We start from the raw sequence: 22,005 nt of genomic DNA on the forward strand, positions 1-22,005 counted from the left end.
TTATGTTTTTTCACTACGAGAGTTTGGAAACGTTTTCTGTCTGGCGACAACAATATCTCCGTACTCCCAAATAAAACATAATACAAATGTAATTTTACTTCTGTTGTAAATTGTAAATACTGGCGTACAACATTCAGTTAGGTAGTTTCTGACCAAACAATCAAGACGTACAACTGAGTGACGAATGCTTCCCTTCTTGAAAGCAATAAAAATAGCGAGACTAAATACCAAAACAATTGGGAACATAAAACTTGGTGAATTATCTTCTCAAATAGATAAATGCAGACAGTGCCCTTCGTTTCGAGCTATTTATATGATAATTTATGGTATAACATATTATTTTCAGCTACTTACCTTATTAATTGCGTTTGAGAGTCTATTATAGTTTGAGGACAATATGTTACCATAATATATTTAAATACAATAAAAATGCTTGTAGTCAATTTGCTTCCAGTATCTAGCATCTGTGTAGTGGCATACTCATAAAACAAACAGCCAATCACTCTTGAACTCGGTAGATTGTCGATGTATCACGGTTAATTAACTGGTACTACCACCATCACGCCGTTTCTCTGCAGGGGTAGGCTGCTAGGCTGTTACATACACTAAAAGATTCCCAAACTTCCGTTCATCTTGTCATATATGCCCTTTTGTAACATGGTTTGATATATCGTTCTTGGGATTAAAATTTAGTGTTTGACATTATGTTTGTATTTTTTGTATGCATATGTAGGTACCAATATAAACGTACATATACATATGTATATCCATTGTATTCTGAAGTAGGTACTTGATTACTGCTGAAAGATTAATGATTTAAAACCTTACTGCACTTTAGTAGGTTAGTGCCTATGTATACATCTACAAATAACACACATATTTACATAAACCTACCCATACACTTTTAGGAAGAAAAACGTTGTTAAAGTAGAGAAAATATCATATGTCAACTAATGTATGCCAACAGACGATATTCAACTACTAAATGGGGTAGCCATGAACTTTTTGTGTAGGTACATACAAGTATTTATTCCAAAAATTATTACATTTTGACATATCAACATAGTTGAAGACGAATATGGAAATCTTGGTATTTACAGGGTATATGATCGGTCATTGGACGGTTAAGTGAACTCTTCACACACGTGTAAAATTCACCATTCTACCCATGATTGATAAGCACACTACTAAAAATCTTGAACTAGTAAATCTCATCTCGTTTCATGTTTGAGTTTATGGCAGCATCTATTATTAGTTTGAGAAAGCTTTTATTTAGTAGACTTTTTTTTATTTTATTGAAAAGTAATTATCATACAAATTATTGGGTAAAAAGTGTATACGTTTCACATTTTTAAGAGTTAAAAACATATTTTTGTGAATTTTTCTGCAATTTCTTTCAGTATTCATATCAACAAATTCCTTATTATATATCTATAGTCGTGTAATTTTATAAAAAAAAAAAAAAAAACTATGCAAGATGTTTCAGTGTTAATGGTAGTAAAAATTTAATATAAATGAAATTACACTGAATATTCCCAAATAAAACAATTGGGAACAGGTTTCAAATAGAAAAATGTTTATTCATTCAAATATAGATAATAGGCATTCATAATATTATTGACTCTTTTTAGTTACATTATTATTCAGGGAGTTAAAAAATCTTTTTTTGGCCACTTGAGTTTGCTGCTTGATTTAACCCTCCCTTCCCGGTGTTGTGTACCTACCTAGTACACGTTGCTTCTAATAACCATCAATATCTCTATAAATATAATAAATACAAGGCCAAGATTTTAGGTATTCCTCCATAACATATTTACGCATTTATTTTAAAAATAATATTAATAATAATCAGAATTTATCGGGTAGGTACATCGGAGGTATTTTGTGAAAATCGGAAACAAACTCGCGTATAAACAGCGCGTGAAGAGTGTGCGGAAAGCGCGACACTATTCGCATCACACTCTTACATACTTGCACTGTGCAAGTGCGAGGAGCTCAAAGCTCAATGTTCTCAGGCTAGCTCCGCTTGCGGCACACGGCAGTAGCTCTTGAGCTTCCAACTAGAGTGGACTTTTGCTTGTTCCGTGAGCGTTACCAGGTGTTTTTTATGTTTTCAGGAAATAAATCTAATTTATAATAATTTTTGACTTTATTTATAATTAATTAAGGGGATGAGCTATGAATGTCCATATTTTCCGAATTAAAATCGCTTATTTTTTATTGTGTAGTGACTACCCAACACCGGGACGCTCGTTTTTATTTTAGCACCGGAAGGGTAGCAACGAGTGATTTAGTTTTTTTTTTTTAATTTTAGTTAGTAGGCTCCTCATTAATATTGGTAGCATATTTATGGTTCTAATGATTGAATCATCAACAAAATGATAGGAAACTTTATAAAATAGATGTTTAATAAATTTCTTAATTTTTTCGATATGGTATTAATTCCTAGAAATAACATGATGATTTGAATAAAATTAAACAATCGTGTAATATCACTTTTAAGTTATTTTATTAATATATACACCTAACGGCAAATTGTCTTCAATGTAGGCTGGGTGAATTAGAAATGATTGACTAACAACAAATGACTTCCGAATATTATAAAACACTTTATTGTAAGCCACCTATTTATTTATCCTTCTACTTCCAACCCTTATCCGTACCCTATGGTACGGATAAGGGTTGGAAGGGACAACAGGACACTGCATCGTATTGACGCAGTGAAATCATCGTTACTTAAGTGCAGGCAAGGTGGTCAATCATGCAGTTATTTATTTATTAATACAAATATATTTTTTATTACTAATATACTAGTCTCCATAGTAACAAAACATTAAACAAATATCTAAATGTCTCTGTTCAGTCCTTAACGGACAGATTGGTCATGTAGTGATTCAATATTTCAATTACTGTTCCATAATTCCGAATCCCCGGAGCACAAATGTAGCAAGTACGGGAGGTACTAGCGACGGAGATGGGTTCTGGCGACGCGCGACGGTGAGCCGCATCGCCGTGCAACAGGAACAGGCGCCACCCGGCGTCAGCTTCAGGAAACAAAACACTCTGAAGAGCACTTAGGCTGTTTATCAAATATTTGTGGAGCATTTGAGCCCACGAAACAAATTTCAGTGTTGAATCGAAAGTTAATGGATGTTTGCTAACACGACCCTTTGTCGAATTCGGCTTCCGAATGACAGAGGAAGATCAAACTAAAAGCTTCGACTAGCTTTTATTTTTATTAGCGAAAAAACATATAATACTGGAATTCAAATAAACACCCAACAAACGGTTACTTATTTACTATTCTTTTTATTACCAGTAGACTGGAGGTTGAAAAACGAACATATATATTTTTTAAGTTAGAAGTGAGATTAGTAGAGATGAGACAGTAGCCTGATCGCCTTTTGAATGACATAAACAAGCTTTACGATTATTTATGTATTTTAAAAAATCGGTTACGTATTTTAACATTCTTAAGAGAATTATGTTAAAGTTTATGTATTACGCAAGCCAAAAGAATTTGGTGCCAGCAATTTTTCAACTGTTCCTGGTTAATTTTTGTGTGTAAATTCCGAAATGGCTCTCAGAATTTGTCAGATATATTTTTTGAGATATGCTACACTTAAAAAAATATTTTCAAAATCTGTGTATTTCACTTTATAACTATAACTATTGCTAGATTATAAAAAAAAAGGAATTTAAATATTTATAAACAGAAAAAAAACATGGATTCAAGTGTTTATTACAAAATTGACACATTAGCCAATTATCACTTAAAGATTTCTTTTTATATAATTTTCTAGCATGGAGTTCAGTAGGCTAGTTTTTCTGAAGGCTTCCACAGTAGTCGACCATCAATGGATATCCCACCATCCTTGATATCGAACTTCCGTAGTTTATTATTTAGTCCTGATGGAATATTTATCCCTCGTTCTTCACTAAAATCTCCCAAGTTTTTTGGAAAGGGATCTCGGTCGCTGTGGAGGTAGTGAACTTTTATGCTCAAGTTACAACTGAGAATTTTAAAATTTTAATGCATATTCTCCACTAATTCGACGTATTCTAGTTTATAATTCCCTAGAAATTACTACTTGAACAAATGAACACCAAGATTCAGTCTCGTTCATTGATGTGGTTCACCACATTCATTGTGGATCATTAACAAGTTTTTTTGAGGACCATCAAATACACCGGCTTTCAGTTTTTTTGTGCTAATTCCAGGAAATTAATCTGACAAGTAACTAAAACAATTTCCAACTCAATTTAAAGCATTCACAAATTGCTTTGTCAGCCCCAACTTAATATGCAAAAGCGAAAGTAATATCTTTTCTCTCGTAACCAAAGCTTCATTAATTACGTTTTGTTGTCCTTGAATCGTGACATCTCTTGATGGCCTATTTCTGTTAATCCAGTGTTGATTGTTCAGGTTAATTCAAGAATAATTCCAGGTGTATATTTGGCTAGTTCAATTCTAATTTGGAGTAGGAATTTCTATTTTGGCCGTTAAAGATATATTAATTCTTAATTTTTGGCTAGTATCAGAACAAACATCAATTAACCCGTATCTCAAAAACTAGAGCGGATAGAAAAAATCTGGTGGCGTTTTTGAAATTAGCACATTTGAAACATTTAAAATCAGTTGTTGGATTTCCGGCACCAATTTTTTTTGTTGGCCTGTGTTATTATAGCAAAATGAAATAGACTTTTCTACAAATTACTACAAATATTATGCAATACTCGCTAACGAATAGGTTGAATATTCGTTTCAATAATAAATATTTTAATTTTAATTTTGAATTCGATCGCTCGTCGCTAATCACTTTAATTAATACACATATTGGTTGCGAATTGAACCCTTAATCTAAAAGGAAATATAAACCGAGAAAAGTACGAATTCCACCCAATCAGAAAATATAACGTGTGGCATAACGATTACATTTATTAGGCACCATGTTGGTATCATGTACCAACTTCGCTTTACGGAGGTCTTTATTTTACAATTTGTCACGAAATGGTTTCGGTTTTTAAATATTCTCATTATTTTCCTTCGTACCTTAGTCACATATAATATAACATTTCCCTGGCGAAGGCAAGCACTATGGCGAAGGCCTTTCTGTCCTACCTCATTCAGATTAGCTCCTGGACATCTTCAATACTGGTCGACTCGGGTACATTTCCAGGCCTGAACAGTTACATTCTACCAATGCCATGTCTTTCTTCTTCTTTCAATGTTTTCATTTTGAGAATCACCACAAGTACTTGATAGATCTCACTAATAAGTATACGAGAAAGATATGCTCCTTATCAATATAATACAAATCAACAATGTTCGAAGGTGCCGCCAGCCTTTCGGTGAACTTCAGGACCGATTATCATTATCTTCTTAAAAATGTATTTCAAATATATCGAGGGGATTTTGAGTGTAATTTTTTTGGTTCAGTACGTCGACAAAATATAATGAAATATATTTATGGAGCTTTTAACCATTTGTATTATAATTATCATTGCAGGTGTGCTGCCTTATTTTACTGGAAGCTGAATAGGCTATGTATTTCGATCAATAACGAGCTATCTTTATTTGATGGTGAAATGGGATTAAAGATACTTATTGTATTTACAATAAAATATAAGTTATTTAGTGCAGTTTTCTTTAAAAAAAGTGGCTTAGAAAAAGACGCTGAATCAGCATCTTTTAACGTTTATTTATTATTAAGAATTGACAAATCTGTTTTAATTTTACTAATTGAAATATGCATTCTGCGGTAGCAGCATCCGTTTCAGCATCTGCCTATTTCGGAGCGCATCTTTAATCTCCCACCTCTGCGAAGTGACAAAACCCGACCCAAACTGAAAATTGTGTTTCTTTTAATGGGCAACAAAGTGGAAACATATTTTATGTCACCTCGCTGACATCTGCGGTTAATCATGATTTCTTTGCTTCGTCTCCAATTTCTCTCCCACCAGCTAGAGCTTTCGTGGTATAATGTGTGTAGATATTTTAAAGTAAAGATTAGAATGAAATAACCACATGTTATTTTTAATATTTAATTTTCTGGAACTATGAACTAAGGCATAAATTACATATTAAATAAATATTATGCGAGATATTATTTTTTATTGTATTTATTGTGATTTGAAAAATACCAATATACATTGGTGTGTATTGTAGTACGTACGTGTATTTATAACATTTTTTTTTTTTTTTTTTTTTATTCATTTAATATATTTACATTTTTATTTATAACATAATAACATTTGAATCATTTATACATATGTAGAACTTTTATATTTCGATTCGCTGTGCCTCTCCATAAAAGAGTCTGTGCTCTTGTGCTTGGAAAGGGACTTACACTCGTGGTTTAATGTTATATAATAAAAGATATAATAGTTTTTTTAATATATTTTTTTAAAGATTTAAATGTATAGAGCTTTAATTTTTTTCTTGAGGATTTTTATATCATCTATTTTTTTTATTTCTTTAGGGAGTTTATTGAAATGTTTGATTGCCAAATATTTGAAGTTTTGCTGAAATTGCTTGGTGTTGCATTTTGGAATAGAAAAATCGTTTGATAATCTCGATGATAAATTCTTTGTTAAATTTAAATAGTTGTCACCCTTTAGTATTTGAAAAACTGCGGTTTTTTTATAAATGGATTCTATATTTGGGACTTGAAATTTTTTAAATAATAATTTTGTTGGAAATATGTTTTTTTTTTTCAAGATGACATCAATATTTTAGAGCTCATATAAATATATGTATATATATGCGAGTGTTTATGAGGAGATGCATGAACGTGGAAGAGGCGAGGAATGTTTGCAAAGACAAAGTGGTGTGGCGTTCTATTCTCTCTGCCTACCCCTGCAGGGAAGCGGCGTGATTAATAATAAAAAATATTGTTAGACTCACTGTGGGATTTCAAATCTCTTCGAGAAAACAACCAATCCTGATTGATTTGTAATATAAGGTTAGTAATTATAATTATAGCTTTGGATTTTTTTCTTAGAATACTACCTCAAGGGCGCAAGGTTAGCTGCACCTACGTCTCATATAATGAATATATTTTTTAAATAAATTAATGTTGCCTTAAGCTCTCTGTTTCCTATTTCCACTTAATCAATATCTTGATCATCATTCACTTGTAACATCAAGGTCCAATATATTTTTTTTATTTTACTGTGAAATTTTAATACAATCTTAATATAAACTTTTATTTCTATCAATTAGAATATATGTATATACGTAAAAGTGAAATAAAATAATTACATTAATTAAGATACGTAGACGTAGTGGGAGAAAAATCTAGGATTAGTAGGTAATCCTTGGTGGTAAACATTAACCTCTCTCGGGAGGCAGTTCACTACGAATATGTACGATATCTAACTAACAAACTATGTAATATCAATAATAATTCAAACAACTGTTTTTTTTTTATTTCAAATGAATTTCATTTTATGGCGATCGGAAAAATAATAGTTTTAATGAATAAAAAAAAACACGGATAAAAGTAGGTACTCTAAATAAATTTGATTATTTATATCCTTTATCAAAACAGAGTTTGGGACTAGGGTTTAGGGAGAAATGCTGAACTCAATAGAACCTTTTAGCAGCAGAAGTGGAGATAAGGATAACAATGCTAATAAGAAAGGGTTACTTTCTACATCATCTAAAAATATGGGACGACATTTTGTTGGATTCATTTCTAAATAATTCAGATACACGAGACCTGTCTTTATTGAAACCACCATTATGCAATTTTGCAATACAAAAACAACATCATATTTGTATTGTATGAAAATAAATATATTTTATTTATTTCTAATTGTTCACACTGCGTCTATTTTATTTATTGATAAAATAATTAATGTATTAATTTTAGAATTTTCGCTATTTATTTTACAGAATAAAGTATTTTGTATTTATTTTATATACAACACACAACTATGTATTATATTATACATAGTGCTAGAAAATATACTTAAAGTAAAAATTATATGCTTATAGATTTTAATAAGTTACATTGTTTTTGAGAACACCTTGTTCAGCTAAATTAAAATAGGTATAAAATAAATCGACTAAATAGTCTGAAACATTTTTAATTAAAAATATTGTAGAAAAGGAAACCAATCATTGTTTAGAAGAGGAGTTACTTTACGTAACACATTACGTAACTTCAATTTTATTGATGTTTTCCCTCTTTCTTGGTTTATGCCTCTTTCATTGTAAATTTAACATAGCATCCTGGTGACGGAATTCTCCTTATAAATTCTAACTGCTAAGAATCATCAATACTCATCGATTGAACCCTTTTTAATAATTTATTACCATTACTGTCCGGATCACGCCTTCCCAACGAAGCGGGTTGCTGTGGTGCCTAATATCCGTGTCCAAGCTCCTACCTGCTATCGGCTCATCTGCTTCTTTGTACGATGTGCGAGTGGTGATGTCCCTCGAGTCACCGGTAATCAATTACCGACATTGAATCTTTCACCTTTCCAGATCAGATAAGCTCTCTCGACTTCAGCTCCCGAGAATGTAAATCTTCCCTAACAATGATAAATTTCATCTGTAAATGGACAAAGGCAGAGGGTGGGGGAGAAGGGACCTGCCCCTGATGCGGAAATGAGATGTGTGAAGCGAAACATCGCGACTCCCCAAAATCAACCGGATTAATTCAATCTCAAATCACTTTTTATTTTGTTAGCTACTAATTCAATTTTTCGAATGACATTTTGTTCGACTCCTGATTTACCATTTCCTTATAATTATATCATTAATATAATTAGGGGTGAAAATCAACTAACAGAAGAGTAACTACCCTAGTCTATGTAAACAATCATTGTTTTAATTTTATTTACAACTTATTAAAAGATATGTAGAGGCTGTAGAAACATGGTTCCACCGTACGTACTAGGATATCGGGTATATGTTAAACAGACCGAGGATCGAATGAAAAGGCACTATGTAGATAGATTTGGGAAACTCATCGATTAGGTACTAACCTCAATCGAGAGAGATGGTGGTATCAATCTGTTCAGGAAATTATCGTAATACGAATGTTACTGATGCAATTCTGTGGTGCAGATAATTTCGACTTAACTTCTGAGCTTTACTCCTAATGGCTTTGGCATTTTGAAACCCGCTTGTGAATTTGTATTAGCAAGTGGAAGCGTGTTTTGTGCTACAGTGTGAAATATTTTCGATAATATTTCTCTCTTTTTTTTCATAATAAGAATAAGTGTTAACGCAAGGGTTTAATTGTGGATAAATATTATGAACACAGAAAGCCGGTTTGTTGATTAAAAGAAGTTAAGATCTTTACACCTGGCCAAGGGTGAACTTTGATTCCCGGCCCTCGTGAAAATCATAAAATATCATTAAAACGATCTAAATTAAATCGTTTACGTCACGAAGCAGCGGGTGTACGAGCAAATAAACTCACACCGCTTCCCTCTCTGGATGATTATAGCGCAACTTATTAGCCTAGTACCTGCGTGGATAGCCACATTTTTCCTAATAGTAATAGCTATTTACTGAAGCACTTATTTATTTTTGCTGAAAAATCGTATTTGAATATCAGTAGCACTGGGCGTCACGTACCTTCAGTATTTATGATTTGTTTTATATAAATATAATATATATATATATATATATATATATATATATATATATATATATATATATATATATATATATATATATATATATATATATAATATATATATATAATATATATATATATATATATATATTTATATATATATATATATATATATATATATATATATATATATATATATATATATATATACACGCACACACGCACGCACATTAAATATTCAATAAAATTATTTGAGACCGCTCAGTTTCACTCAAATCACGCTTTTTTGGCATTTTAATATAAAATAATGACGGTTTAAATGAAAAGTAAAAAAATTGCACTGTTTCAAAGATTAAAATTGCACGATTTAAACTGGAAATCCCATGTTCCTAAGGGACCGAGAAACAAATTTTAATTTTAAGAGTCCAAGCTTCTTCTATTCCCCTCCAGAGGTCTGCAGTCTCCGGCACATTTGCATCCGTACTCGGCCAAAGAGCTCCCCTAGCGGCCGTAGTCCAGTTGACGTAGTATGTAGGTAGAGCGTTCGAGGTACTCCCCTACTTTCTTTTTAAACGCTTTTACTTATGTATTTCTGATTAAAATATTTACAGCGAATACAAGGATGGGGTATTTTGGATATTTTTTTTCTTATAATTATGTTTATAATTACACAGGTATGTTTATAATTCTTTAAAGGAACTAAAATATTAGTAACTTTATTTATAAAGTTTAATAAACCACACCCAAAACCGGAGAATTTAAAAGTTAGAACAATCAATGTACGTACATATATGAGAAGTTGTGTAAATATAAAAAAGCGAAAACCGTTTTGAAAAAATACGTAGTTTTGCAATTATTGTATATTACCTCTGCTTCCCTCTTTATGATAGTTGGTTAGTTTAAATAAAAAAAAAAAGTTTATATATGATTTAAAGTAGGGTGAATATTCTCATTATATTAATGTTAAAAATTTCATTTATTCTCAATTTTAACGAATTAATCGATTTATTTAATTATTTTAGGGAATCGCCCTTGAGTAAGTATTTAACGAAAATGGCGTTGAATAAATTGTGTGTGTACGTATATGGTGTGTATTATTTAAAAAAACGAATAGGCCCGTTCTCCTTTACTCGTTATAATAACTTGATTATATTAAGTATTTTCTACTTCACAATATTTTGTGTTTGGTTAGCTACGCTACCATCTATTCGTGCACTTTAAATAACAGAATTGACTGATTTTTGTATTTTGTACCATGCAAACGTAAATAGGTATTATAGGTAATAACCTGAAGAGATGTTACGGGTACTTTTGTGTAACTAGCATCTGTGAGCTGCCCGTCTCTGATCAGCTGAAAGATTATTAAGTGGAAGTAATTTGTTTGATTAATTCTACGCCCAAAATATTTAAATAAGTTTCACGAGTGATCCCAAATTGGGTCGTCAACTAGTTAAAACTAATGATTTAACAAACATAATTTATCAAACGCTGTCGGCAGGTACCAGTGCGAGAAGAAACATCGGATTTTTTTATACTCTGATCATTCATCAGCCGCCTTTTTTCGATTAGAAGTTGCCTCTGGCGAATGCCGAGTAACTATACTAAGTCAAAACTATAGTGCCTGGTGTTCTGGGTACTTATTTCCCATATTGCCTATGATCTTTGTACTCGCGATTTATTTGTTTTATTTATTTTTACTTGAAAATGCGTGAAATTTGCTTGAAGTGCGACATCGGTTCCTTGATATTTTTTAATTTATAGTTCCTCACTTTCAAAAAAACACAATTAATTTTACAGATCTGAAACAACATAAATGTATATATATTTTTATTGTTAATTGGAATTTGGGCTTTGTACGAAATACAGTATTCGGTACAAAAATATTTTTAAAATGATCAAAGCCAGATGTGAGAAAATCCCACATATTTCCGAATGCATACAAAAAATTAGTTACCTAATCTTCATCACGTGTATTTGGTGTTCGGTAATCTAAAGTTAAGAATGTTTGCAAACAGAAGCATATTTGTCTAGGAACCGACACATCATCTGGATTGGATACAAAATTGTTACAAAAAAGACGTAAGTTATGGCTAGGTAGGTACACAACATGTCAAGAAACTGGGATGCGCAGCATTGCGTTCCCCGCGGACGAAACGCGCCACCCCTCCTTTCCGACGGAAATGTCAATTTGTCTTTGAGTAATAATTATTCGGTCTCGAACACATGCTCCAAGCCCTGCATTGTCGCTAAGAAAGCAAATCTACTTCAAATTAGTTAGGTTTTATACGTATTTTGTTTTTAAAATAATTTATTCGCCATTGTAATATTGTATATTTTAAAAGTTTGATTGCACGCATGTGGTCTTGAATTAGATTTCCCTCTGGGCCGAGTAAGAATGTATGTATGTTCAGGAGTGATTAGTTTTGGTTTTACACAAATGTGTGGAAACATAAATATGATTTTAAACCGTAAATATGGTTTTTCATTTATCACAAAGTGAATTAAGCTTAAGTAGGTATGTACATACGAGTAAACTTTAGGATAACTAATACAATAGAATCAAAATTAAGCGTTTCTATTACAACTGAAATTTATCTGAAAATTTACAATTGGAATCACTTATGTAATACACATTTTTTGACATCTCAATATAGATGAAGAATAATATAGATATCTAGGTATTTACAGGGCTCATGACCTGTCGTTAGCTGATTAAGTGATCACTTTACACACGTGCAACATTCACCATTCTACCCATGATTGACGACCACAATACTTAAAATATATAATTAATCTCATGGCACATTACATATGAGTTCACAACGTCATCTATGTATGTTTGATTGTGAAACCTTTTATTAAGCAAAAACCCTTTATTTATGTGCATTTGTATTTGGGTATGATTATCTTATGTTATGTGACCATAAAATGTCAACATGCAAATTAAGCACTTAATACATTAAGTATTTTTTGTAAGGTAATGAATAGTATGATATAATTGAGTATGATAGACTCGTTCTGTATACTTCTCGTCGGCTTTTACGGTAAGTAGTATAATGAATCGGAGAAGTTAATTGCAGAAATAATAAAATAATTTCTAAATTAAGTAAATAAATAAATATAAACCAAGTAAATCGTTTGAAATTCCCTTCTTTTACATATATAGAAAATCTTAAAACCTTCAAAAAGGCCTTATATAAAACTAAAAATAAATCTCATTTTTACATAAGGAGCCTTGTGGAAACCAATTCTTATTCGGTATTTTAATTTCAGTGGAATTTGTAGTATTTGAGAACATATTTTTAAAGGATTAATAAATCAATTCTAGGATGAGCTTTAATCAATTTTAGTTTTTCGTAAAGTTAACATATATAATATATTTTTACTCTCGTAGGAGCTGATAAAAATTGTAACAGTTCTGTATTAAAGATACATATAACATTGCTAGACTTAAATTAGAAAACGGAAAAATAAGAACATTTGTATGTTAAATTTTACCATCAACATGGTTCAAAAAACATACCTACTGCATTTCAAATTTATTTTGAGAGCTTATTAATATTGTTTGTTTGAATATTTAGAAATGGATGAGACTTTTAAACACATTTCTTTTCTCAATTGTTGTCGGAATGTTAAGATTAAACTACTTGGATAGAATAAATGTAAAATGGTGATCTAACTGGTAAGAGAAATATCTTTTAAACAACCAATAATCGACTATTAATACAAATCAAGGTTTGTATATTTGTTATATATTTACCTTAAATATTTGTTTGAAAATTAGTAGCCTTTTTTTACATAAGTTAAACGAAAAAATAACATTAAAATGATGAGGTTAGGAAATGATTGTATATCTACGCATTGGTACCGTAAAATGTAAATAAAAAAATAAGACAAGAATCGTGTTTTACCCCCATCAGAAGTATTAAATGGAATTTTAAAAAAATCATTTTAGAAGATAAGCTTTGATCGCTAAGGCTTTTTTCAAATATGCCATAAGGTATCATAATATGACGCGATACGATGAAAATTTTTCTGATTTCGATTGAAAAATACCCAAAAATCTTAATCTCTAAAATGAGATGTTTTGCAATTTCGTGGTATTATATCATCGCAGCGTTATATAGATGACTCAAAATTTACGGCATGTATACTGTCTAAAATTGACGAGCCTAGAAGGCTCCTCTACACTGTATCGTATAGAGTGTAGAGGTAGAATTCACAGAGTATCGCACTAGACGCGAGTTTGCATTACATAGTAAACACGGGAGACGTGCGCAATGGCTCCACCAATTACCGTCAAAAATTAAACCTAATTAGCTTTATTGCATATTGTTTGCCAACTCCTTTGTGTATCGGCTCTCGTTAACATTATTTCTCCCCTAACCCCTTATATCTCTTTGAGAGCACCGCCAGAGGGCGGCACTTACTATCAAAACTGCATGATAAATATTTAAATTACCATCGGCGGGGATTGTATTATACGAGCTAACCCCGAGTACTACATTATACGGAGCGCTATTGATTAGCTTTAAAAATAAGTACTCATGTACTTTAAAATGGGCTCAGGAATCGGAGTCGGGAATCGGTGATCGGGGATTTTTCTATGTCAGTGTTTGTAACAAGAATTACTCTCCACATACTGTTCACTGTACACGTACACCCCATGGTAGTAAAAGTTATCTTAGTTGAATCACCAAATTCAATATGCATTCGTGGTCTTCACAAGGTATAAATTAAGGTATTTCATAAAATACTAACTTCATTACTTCAAATAAATATTTTTTTGGCTCATGTTAAAATGAAAAATGCGAACTAATCTTGAATATAAAAAGAAGCCAATTATTTATTGAAATATTATCAATGATATAATAATTACTCATACAAACATTTTTTCAACGAGACTCTGAACTCTTGTGATTAGTTTTTGGCACCTTCAGTAACGATTAAATTATTAAATTAAAATCATCAATAGACAACCTAAATACGTCAATTTGACAGTTATGGTTTGGGGGTGAGGGTTGGGTTGCTCTCTATTATTGTTCAAATTGTCCATTACAAGTCCACACTTTATTTATATATTTATTAACTTTCGATCTAATATTTTTTATTTGTAAAATTAATTTTAAATAAATAATTAAACCATATCCGCTCCCTAGGTGGAGCATATGGAGTCCACAAACTGTCTCCAGGCTTTTCTGTCAGCTGCCAGCTCCCTCGCATCCTCCCAAGTTAGATCCGCGTCCCGAAGTTCTGACGAGAACTGTCGACGAATTGTCAGCAGTGGTCGTCCCGGGCGCGCCCGGGCGCGAACCTGATGCCTTGTAAAAGAGGCAAGCTCGATTAAGGCTCTCAGGAGGCATGAATCGCCTTTTCTTGACGACAGTTGTGACCAAAATTTGCTGCGTCCTACGCCTTATCTCTTCATTCCTCACAAAGTTAAACCACCGCACGCTTAAAAGTAATAACTTACAAAATATAATAAATAAAAATCCATTATTTAAAGTGTTAATTAAAGTGATAAAATAACTTGCTAAAAGTGTAAAAATAGTGTGATCAGTAAAATATAAGATTTAAAAAAGAATCACATATACATATTTAACAAGTGAAGGTGATTCCATAATAAAATTACCTTCGTATTTAAATATGGATATTTTTTAACCTAAGAATACCTTTAATTTAATGTGGTGTGTTTTAAATTGAATAAAAATACACAAAATACCCATAAAATGAATGACTTTGGTAGGGGAGAATTTACTTGGAAATCGTAAGAGGTCATCAAAATATTTTTCTCTGCAAAAATAATGATTTTTTTTATTGGTGAGACGAATTATTTACTAAAACCCGTGCAAATTAGTAACGAAGTAACAAATTCCATAATCTAATTGACGATAAAGGTAGCAACAAATTCCATGGACCGATTTTCTACCCGGGTACCCAAAAAAGTAACGAATACTTCAAAATCACCTGATAAACATCGAATACCTAATGTACTTTATAAACTTTATCTTTTCTCGGATAATAGAAAGTATTGAATACAAAGTATTAAATAAGTGATTTTTTTAAAAGAGAAATATTTGTGTTTTTATTATTTACACAAATATTTCAATTTCATACTATTTCCGTGAGCCTAAGCGGCTCATTATTAGAAATAGGTATCAAATTGTGGTAGAGTGGGTTTGAACCGAGAAACTCTGACTTGAGAGTCCGGGACACTAATCACGGGACCACAACAGTGCCCAGTGACCAGAATACGTACGTCCGATGACGTATAGGTAAGTACCTATTAAGAATGAGAAGATCCCGTAGCTCGATACGCCAACAGAATTACGGCTCCGGGCTACATTGAACAATTTCCGTCGAAGAAACCTATTATTATGATCCCGAATAAACTTATAAGTACAAGATAAACAACGTCTCGTTACCAGTCCTAAATTGTTTTATCGTCTCCAATTATTTGGATGTACCATAACCTGAATGACTTAAGTATTTTATAACATATCGGTATATAATTTTTGTCTTCATAAAATTGAATATTTATATTTTTAATTTCATAATTATAATTTGCATCGGAATTTCCATAAAGAATTTAGTAGTATGTGTAATCTTTTAAACTCAAACTAAATTAAACCCTGTTTTCCCTAGTAAAAACTGTATTTGACGAAATGTTTTTTTTCCAGAGATAAAAATATTTAATTTATCTATTATTAGTTTGATTAAATAAAAAAATAACAATTGTGCACAATTTGTGGAAACATCAAAGAGCAAATTTAATAAAAGAAATACGATTTTTGGCAATGCAAAATCAAATGTTATTTTTTAGTTAATAGAATATTATTCATAGTTATATTTGCCGGTAAAATGCAAACCGAAACGTCGGCAACAAGAAGTATTATCACTACTTCTCCGTCTTATTCCTCATTGCTGAGGGTTGTGACCCTTGCATAAGCAATGACTCTTCTCCAGTTATCCCTTGACTGCGCTACACGTAGCGCTCCAACCACTGAGGTGCCTGCTGCTACCTTAATTTGATCGGTCCACCGTGTGGGGATCTTCCTCTCCCTCTCTTTCCCTCCAGGCTTCCGATCACAACTAGTCGTTTCAGGCTATCCTCGTTGCCACGCGCAACGTGTCCAAAGAACTGGAGAATCCGTCGGGTACAGATATTATCACTACACTGCGCACCGTACGATATTCCAGAAAAAACGCTCGAGTAAAGAAAACAATTTTTAACCCAATGACAATATAATATCATATCCCTATAAAAATCTACAAAATGGCCTTAAAGTAGCAAGAAAAATACAATACCATTTTCATTTATTTCATCTATTATCACAAACGCAATACCATCAGTGTTAATAAATATTGTTAACTACACAGTATTAAAATATTAGTATTATGTACCTATATCAATGTCTAAAATACATATTTTCTTTAGTAATCATTTAATATTCAAATACATAAGCACTAAAACATTTCATTAACCTAACTTCTGACATTAAAATGTGCATTTTAAGCAAAAACCCTTTTCAAAACACGAAAATTCTGCTCTTTTTAAGATATATGTACTTATGTATTTATGGTACAATCGTGTTTAGTACATATCGAAGAGTCTCCGGCTGCAGCTCTCATAATCTTGGGATATGTACATGTGTATATATATATATATATATATATATATATATATATATATATATATAATTAAATTTAAAGAAATAATACACACTTTTAATGATACATATGGTTTAATAAAATCTTATTTATTACAGTTATGTTATTAGTTAAATAAAAACGACAGTTAATTTAAGAAGACGTACATGTATTATATTATTAAATATCTATACATTATTGAAAATATATATTACATTGAATTATTTAAAATCACCACTTAACTGAAAACTCATGCCAACTGGGACCACAGTAAAATGTATCAGTTACAGGGCTTAAGATGACTGAAAATCTTAATTCAAAATTGTAATAAATAACGATCTCCGTACGTATAAATATGTCGAAAAGTACTTTTTCATTTCACAGCCTGGAGAAAATGACTAAATAATAATATTAAAAAACATTTCACTTTTTTGTCAAACGAAATAAGTACGGTCTCTCGAAACACGGGTAGGTCGAGCCAAATCTCTAATGTTGGTAGTGGTGGAACATTCCGCATTGTCGATATCGAGTCTATCACCTGGAGGTGGCAATGTACAGTGCTTGATTCCGCGAGCAGGAAGAGACGCGTGATACCTGTAGCAGTGGCTACTGAAACCCTCGCCGTCCGCCAGTCCCGGAGCAGAGTACCTCGAGTCGGAGTCCTTGAGGGAGTGTGTTGAATGAATCGCGGGTGACCTAACCCGAACTAAGTCTGGCATAGCAAAACGAAATTTCTCCCAAAATCTCTTTTCGCCCCAGTAAAATACACCGTGAGATCGTAAATATATTTGAAGATCCGCATCCAAGTTAATAGCGCTAATATCAGTCGTCAGGATAAAAATGATTTTATTACCTTTGGAAGATAATTTCATTGTTTTAAGAGTAGACAGCAACGATGTTCTTAGATCAAGATTTAGCCACTCTAAGGACAAAAAGTTAACTGTTAAAATTATTACAATTCGTTTCGATGCTTCGGAGCTTCTCAAAATAGTATCTGATAAATAAGAGTTTCCCGTCAGCATATGAATATCCCTATAGTGCAAACATAACGAATATCCAGTTTGCTTCATTCCGGGTGGTATTTCCTTTGTAACAAAATCTTCATCTTTAATACTGTAAATGAGATATGCATCATACACTCTCTCCGAATTTATATCGGCTACATTCGACATTGTGTTGTCTTTGAATAATCGAACTCCGTACCGAGAATGGGCCCACAAACGGACGTCTTGCCGAAATGCATAAAATAAAGCTCCAACTACGGAAACTAATATTAACAAAACAAAAATAGCGGCTAAGATCGATACAATATTTTGCCCAATGAAAGGAGATTCTAATAAGAGATCTCTGTGTTTGATAGAAGTTGCGAGAGAATCTTCCATGAAAGTAGCGCAACGGTTTAGTACGGAAGCGATAGTCTCTTTCTCGCGAATATTGTCAAAACAGTACATCTTTTCGGGATCTCCAGGATTTTTTCTTAACCAAGAATCTAATCGCGCGATATTATGGCAGTCGCAAGACCACTTGTTTCCTTCTAACGAAACGTGAGCCAGACTTCCCGAAGAAGATGCGAGAAGTTGCCACGGAGCAAAGTTTAATATGTTATTTTCATCTAATGTTAATACTTCTAAATTTACCATCGATTTAAATGTTTCATTACCGACGCGTGTTATTCGGTTATGGTCAAGATAAAGTTCGTTCAAATTATAAAGCTGATCGAACTCATCACCTCTAAGTTCTTGTATGTCATTGTTTTCTAAATGTAAGATTTTTAACGAGTCGACGCCCTTGAATGTTCGATTATGAACACTTTGAAGATTAGTGTTGTTTAAAAGTAAAACTCGAAGTTTCTTTTTTCCTATGAAAACATGACTGCCCAAAGTTTTCAAATTGTTTCCATCTAAATATATTTCAGTGGCATCCATCGGGATTCTAGAAGGAACAGAAGTATAGCCGGCGTCGGAGCAATCTACGACGTTAGAGGTCCACGTGAGGTCGTGATAACAGGAGCAATTTTTCGGACAGGTCATTTCACAGTCACAAGCGTCGAATTCGCAACAGTGACACAATGCGAAACAGTGGGCTTCATATTGGCACAGAAAGTGCGCGGACTCGAGTTCTAATACTGGCTTCGTAGTTGTCCCTCTAAAGTGTGCCGAAGAACAAGATACAGTCTCCAGATCACTAACTCTCGGATACTGGCGTGTGTGAGATAATTGATTTATTCTCTGTAGCCACTCCATAGAACATTCGCACTTAAAGGGATTACCGCTGATATAAAATTCGGGAACATCTTTTCCGATTTCTACAAGACTCAATGTTAAAGCACCAATATCCATTGTTTCAATAAGGTTATCGAATAAAGTTACTTTTATAATATTATTCTTACCGAGAAATGTGGCTGCTTGGACCGACTTTATCAAATTATTATCCAAATATAAGTGCTCTATTGCATGCGGTATGATGTTAGGTTCAATAGCGTTAATTTTGTTATAACTCGCGTCAAATATTTTTAAACGACTTGGACAAATATTTTTACAGCTTGGGAGATATTTGAGGTGATTGCTATTTATGTTAAACCATTGAATATTAGAGGGCAAATCTTCATAGCTGAACTTTTCTATTTCATTATTCGACACATTCAACCAAACGAGAGATTGTAGGTTTTTAAATAATCCAAATATTTCACGAATGTAATTATCATCTAACCGAATAGCTTTCAACGAAGGATTTGATTGGAATGAATCTCTATGAATATAATTAATTTTATTAGATGCCAAATTCAAAACTTGCAGTTCCGGTAAGTTAACAAAATTTCTTTCAAATATATCGGATATTCTGTTACCTGCTAGACGTAATCCATATAAGCGCTCGAGTTTTCCAAATGACGAATTATCTAAAATAGTAATGTGGTTTTCTCCCAAATCGAGAGATTTTAAATTCCTTAAATTTTTAATCGCCTCTGGAATGTCCTCTAATTTGTTACCATTGATAACCAAGTCTTCTAAGTTTGAAACGTTGTCAAAAGTCTTCGAATGAATAAAAGAAATATTATTATGATCAAGGGAGAGCTGGTTTAAAACGTATAATTTAGAGAAATGGTTGGCCTCTAAACGAATTATATAATTTTGAGATAAAGTTATGGCGTGAATATTTTTCAAATCATCAAACGCATCTTCGGCTATTGTCTCGATTTTATTATGGTCTAAATTTAAAATTTGTAAACTATATAAATTTTTGAAAGTTAGCGAATCTAACGACGTAAAAGAATTATAAGCTAAATTAAACACAATCATCCTCACAAGGCCAGAAAAAATACCTTTTGGTAAATATTTATTACTAAGATCATTTTTTGACAAATCCAACACCTGTAACTGATCGAGATCTTCGAATGATCCGGGCGATAAAGTACTCAAAGAATTATTTTTTAAATAAATTTGCTTAATATCTTTACAACTTTTAAATAACATACGAGGAAAAGACGATATGAAATTACTGGATAAATTTAACACCTGTAATGCCGAGAGACCTCCGAGAGCTCTCTCACTGACCGTAGATATCGCGTTCTCTTGCAGGTACAATGCTGTAAGGGACCGCAAACTGGATAAACTGTTATCTCGCATAGTAATTATATCATTCTGCGAAAGGTCCAATTCTTCCATCGCTGCGTTACACACTCGTACATTGTTATTCCCGTGATCCGTAAATCCACAATGTACTATATCTTGTATGTGGTTTCTGCTTAAATTTAAACTTTTTAAACTTCGAAGCGGACAAAATACTTCAGTCGGTAAAGTCCAGATATTGTTGTTAGAGATATCTAAATCTTTAAGATCATTCAATCCACAAAAACTATCATTGGATAATTCTAATGTCATAGATGACCAATCGCTATTATGGGTCTTCAGAGTGAGGTACTTGAGCTCCGATAAATTGGCAAAAGTGTTCGGTGGTACGTGACGAATCTTGCAATACTCGATCACTAATTCCGTCAAACTTTGAATATTTGTAAGAAATCCGGAAGACTGATTGCCTTCGTTGGAACGTTCCAATGTACTTTCGAAGAAAAGTACTTCGCTGCAGATAAGGTAGATCTTCGAATAATTAAAAATATCGGATGACGAATATTTGGGAAACTTCGCTGCATCGAGAGTTCTAAGTTTACATTTTAAAGCGGGACCCCTAATTTCACATTGTCCGAGTAGATCGTGACCCGATGACGATCGAAACACTAATAAACACAGAAACAGTCGAAACACGCTCATGCTCCACACTCTTAAAAAACAACGTCGTTCATACATAATCTTCTAGATGAAAATATTATAAAGACTCGGCGATAATAGTTGCTATAAGCCACAATCATAGTCTCGTGTGGAAATGCGCCGATTACTTGGTCGTAATAACTTCGCGAGAGTGTATCGGTGCCAGTAGGGGAATGGCCGGCGCGCCACGAGCTTTCGGACGCACAGCTCACGGCCAACTGGCAGAGCGTCGCGGCGCCCGTTTCCGGCGCCCGGCACCGGCCACCCCGTCACCCGTCATCACTCTTCACCCGCTTTTCCAAGCACCTCGCCCTCCTTTGTAATACGCCCGCGCAACAGTTATTCAAACAAATTCAAGGGAGCATAAATATTTTCTAAATTAGTGAATTTTGGATATAAAACAATTTTGACTAATAAGTACCTAATTACTTGTAAAATTTTACTCTTTCTTGTATCCGATTTAGAATCATTTATTTTACGAGTCTGAAAAAAAG

The 22,005-nt window shown here is 32.7% G+C and overlaps 1 pseudogene; it reads right to left on the reverse strand.

Moving 5' to 3' along the window:
- LOC148302284 (toll-like receptor 6 pseudogene) overlaps positions 1 to 21,706 on the reverse strand; it is a 31,342-nt pseudogene extending 9,636 nt beyond the window's left edge.
- Between the last annotated feature and the right edge of the window lie 299 nt (positions 21,707 to 22,005).

Source organism: Brachycentrus maculatus, unplaced genomic scaffold, assembly GCF_059751285.1.
Source record: "Brachycentrus maculatus isolate JH-2025_06_01 unplaced genomic scaffold, ASM5975128v1 h1tg000468l, whole genome shotgun sequence".
NCBI lineage: Eukaryota > Metazoa > Arthropoda > Insecta > Trichoptera > Brachycentridae > Brachycentrus > Brachycentrus maculatus.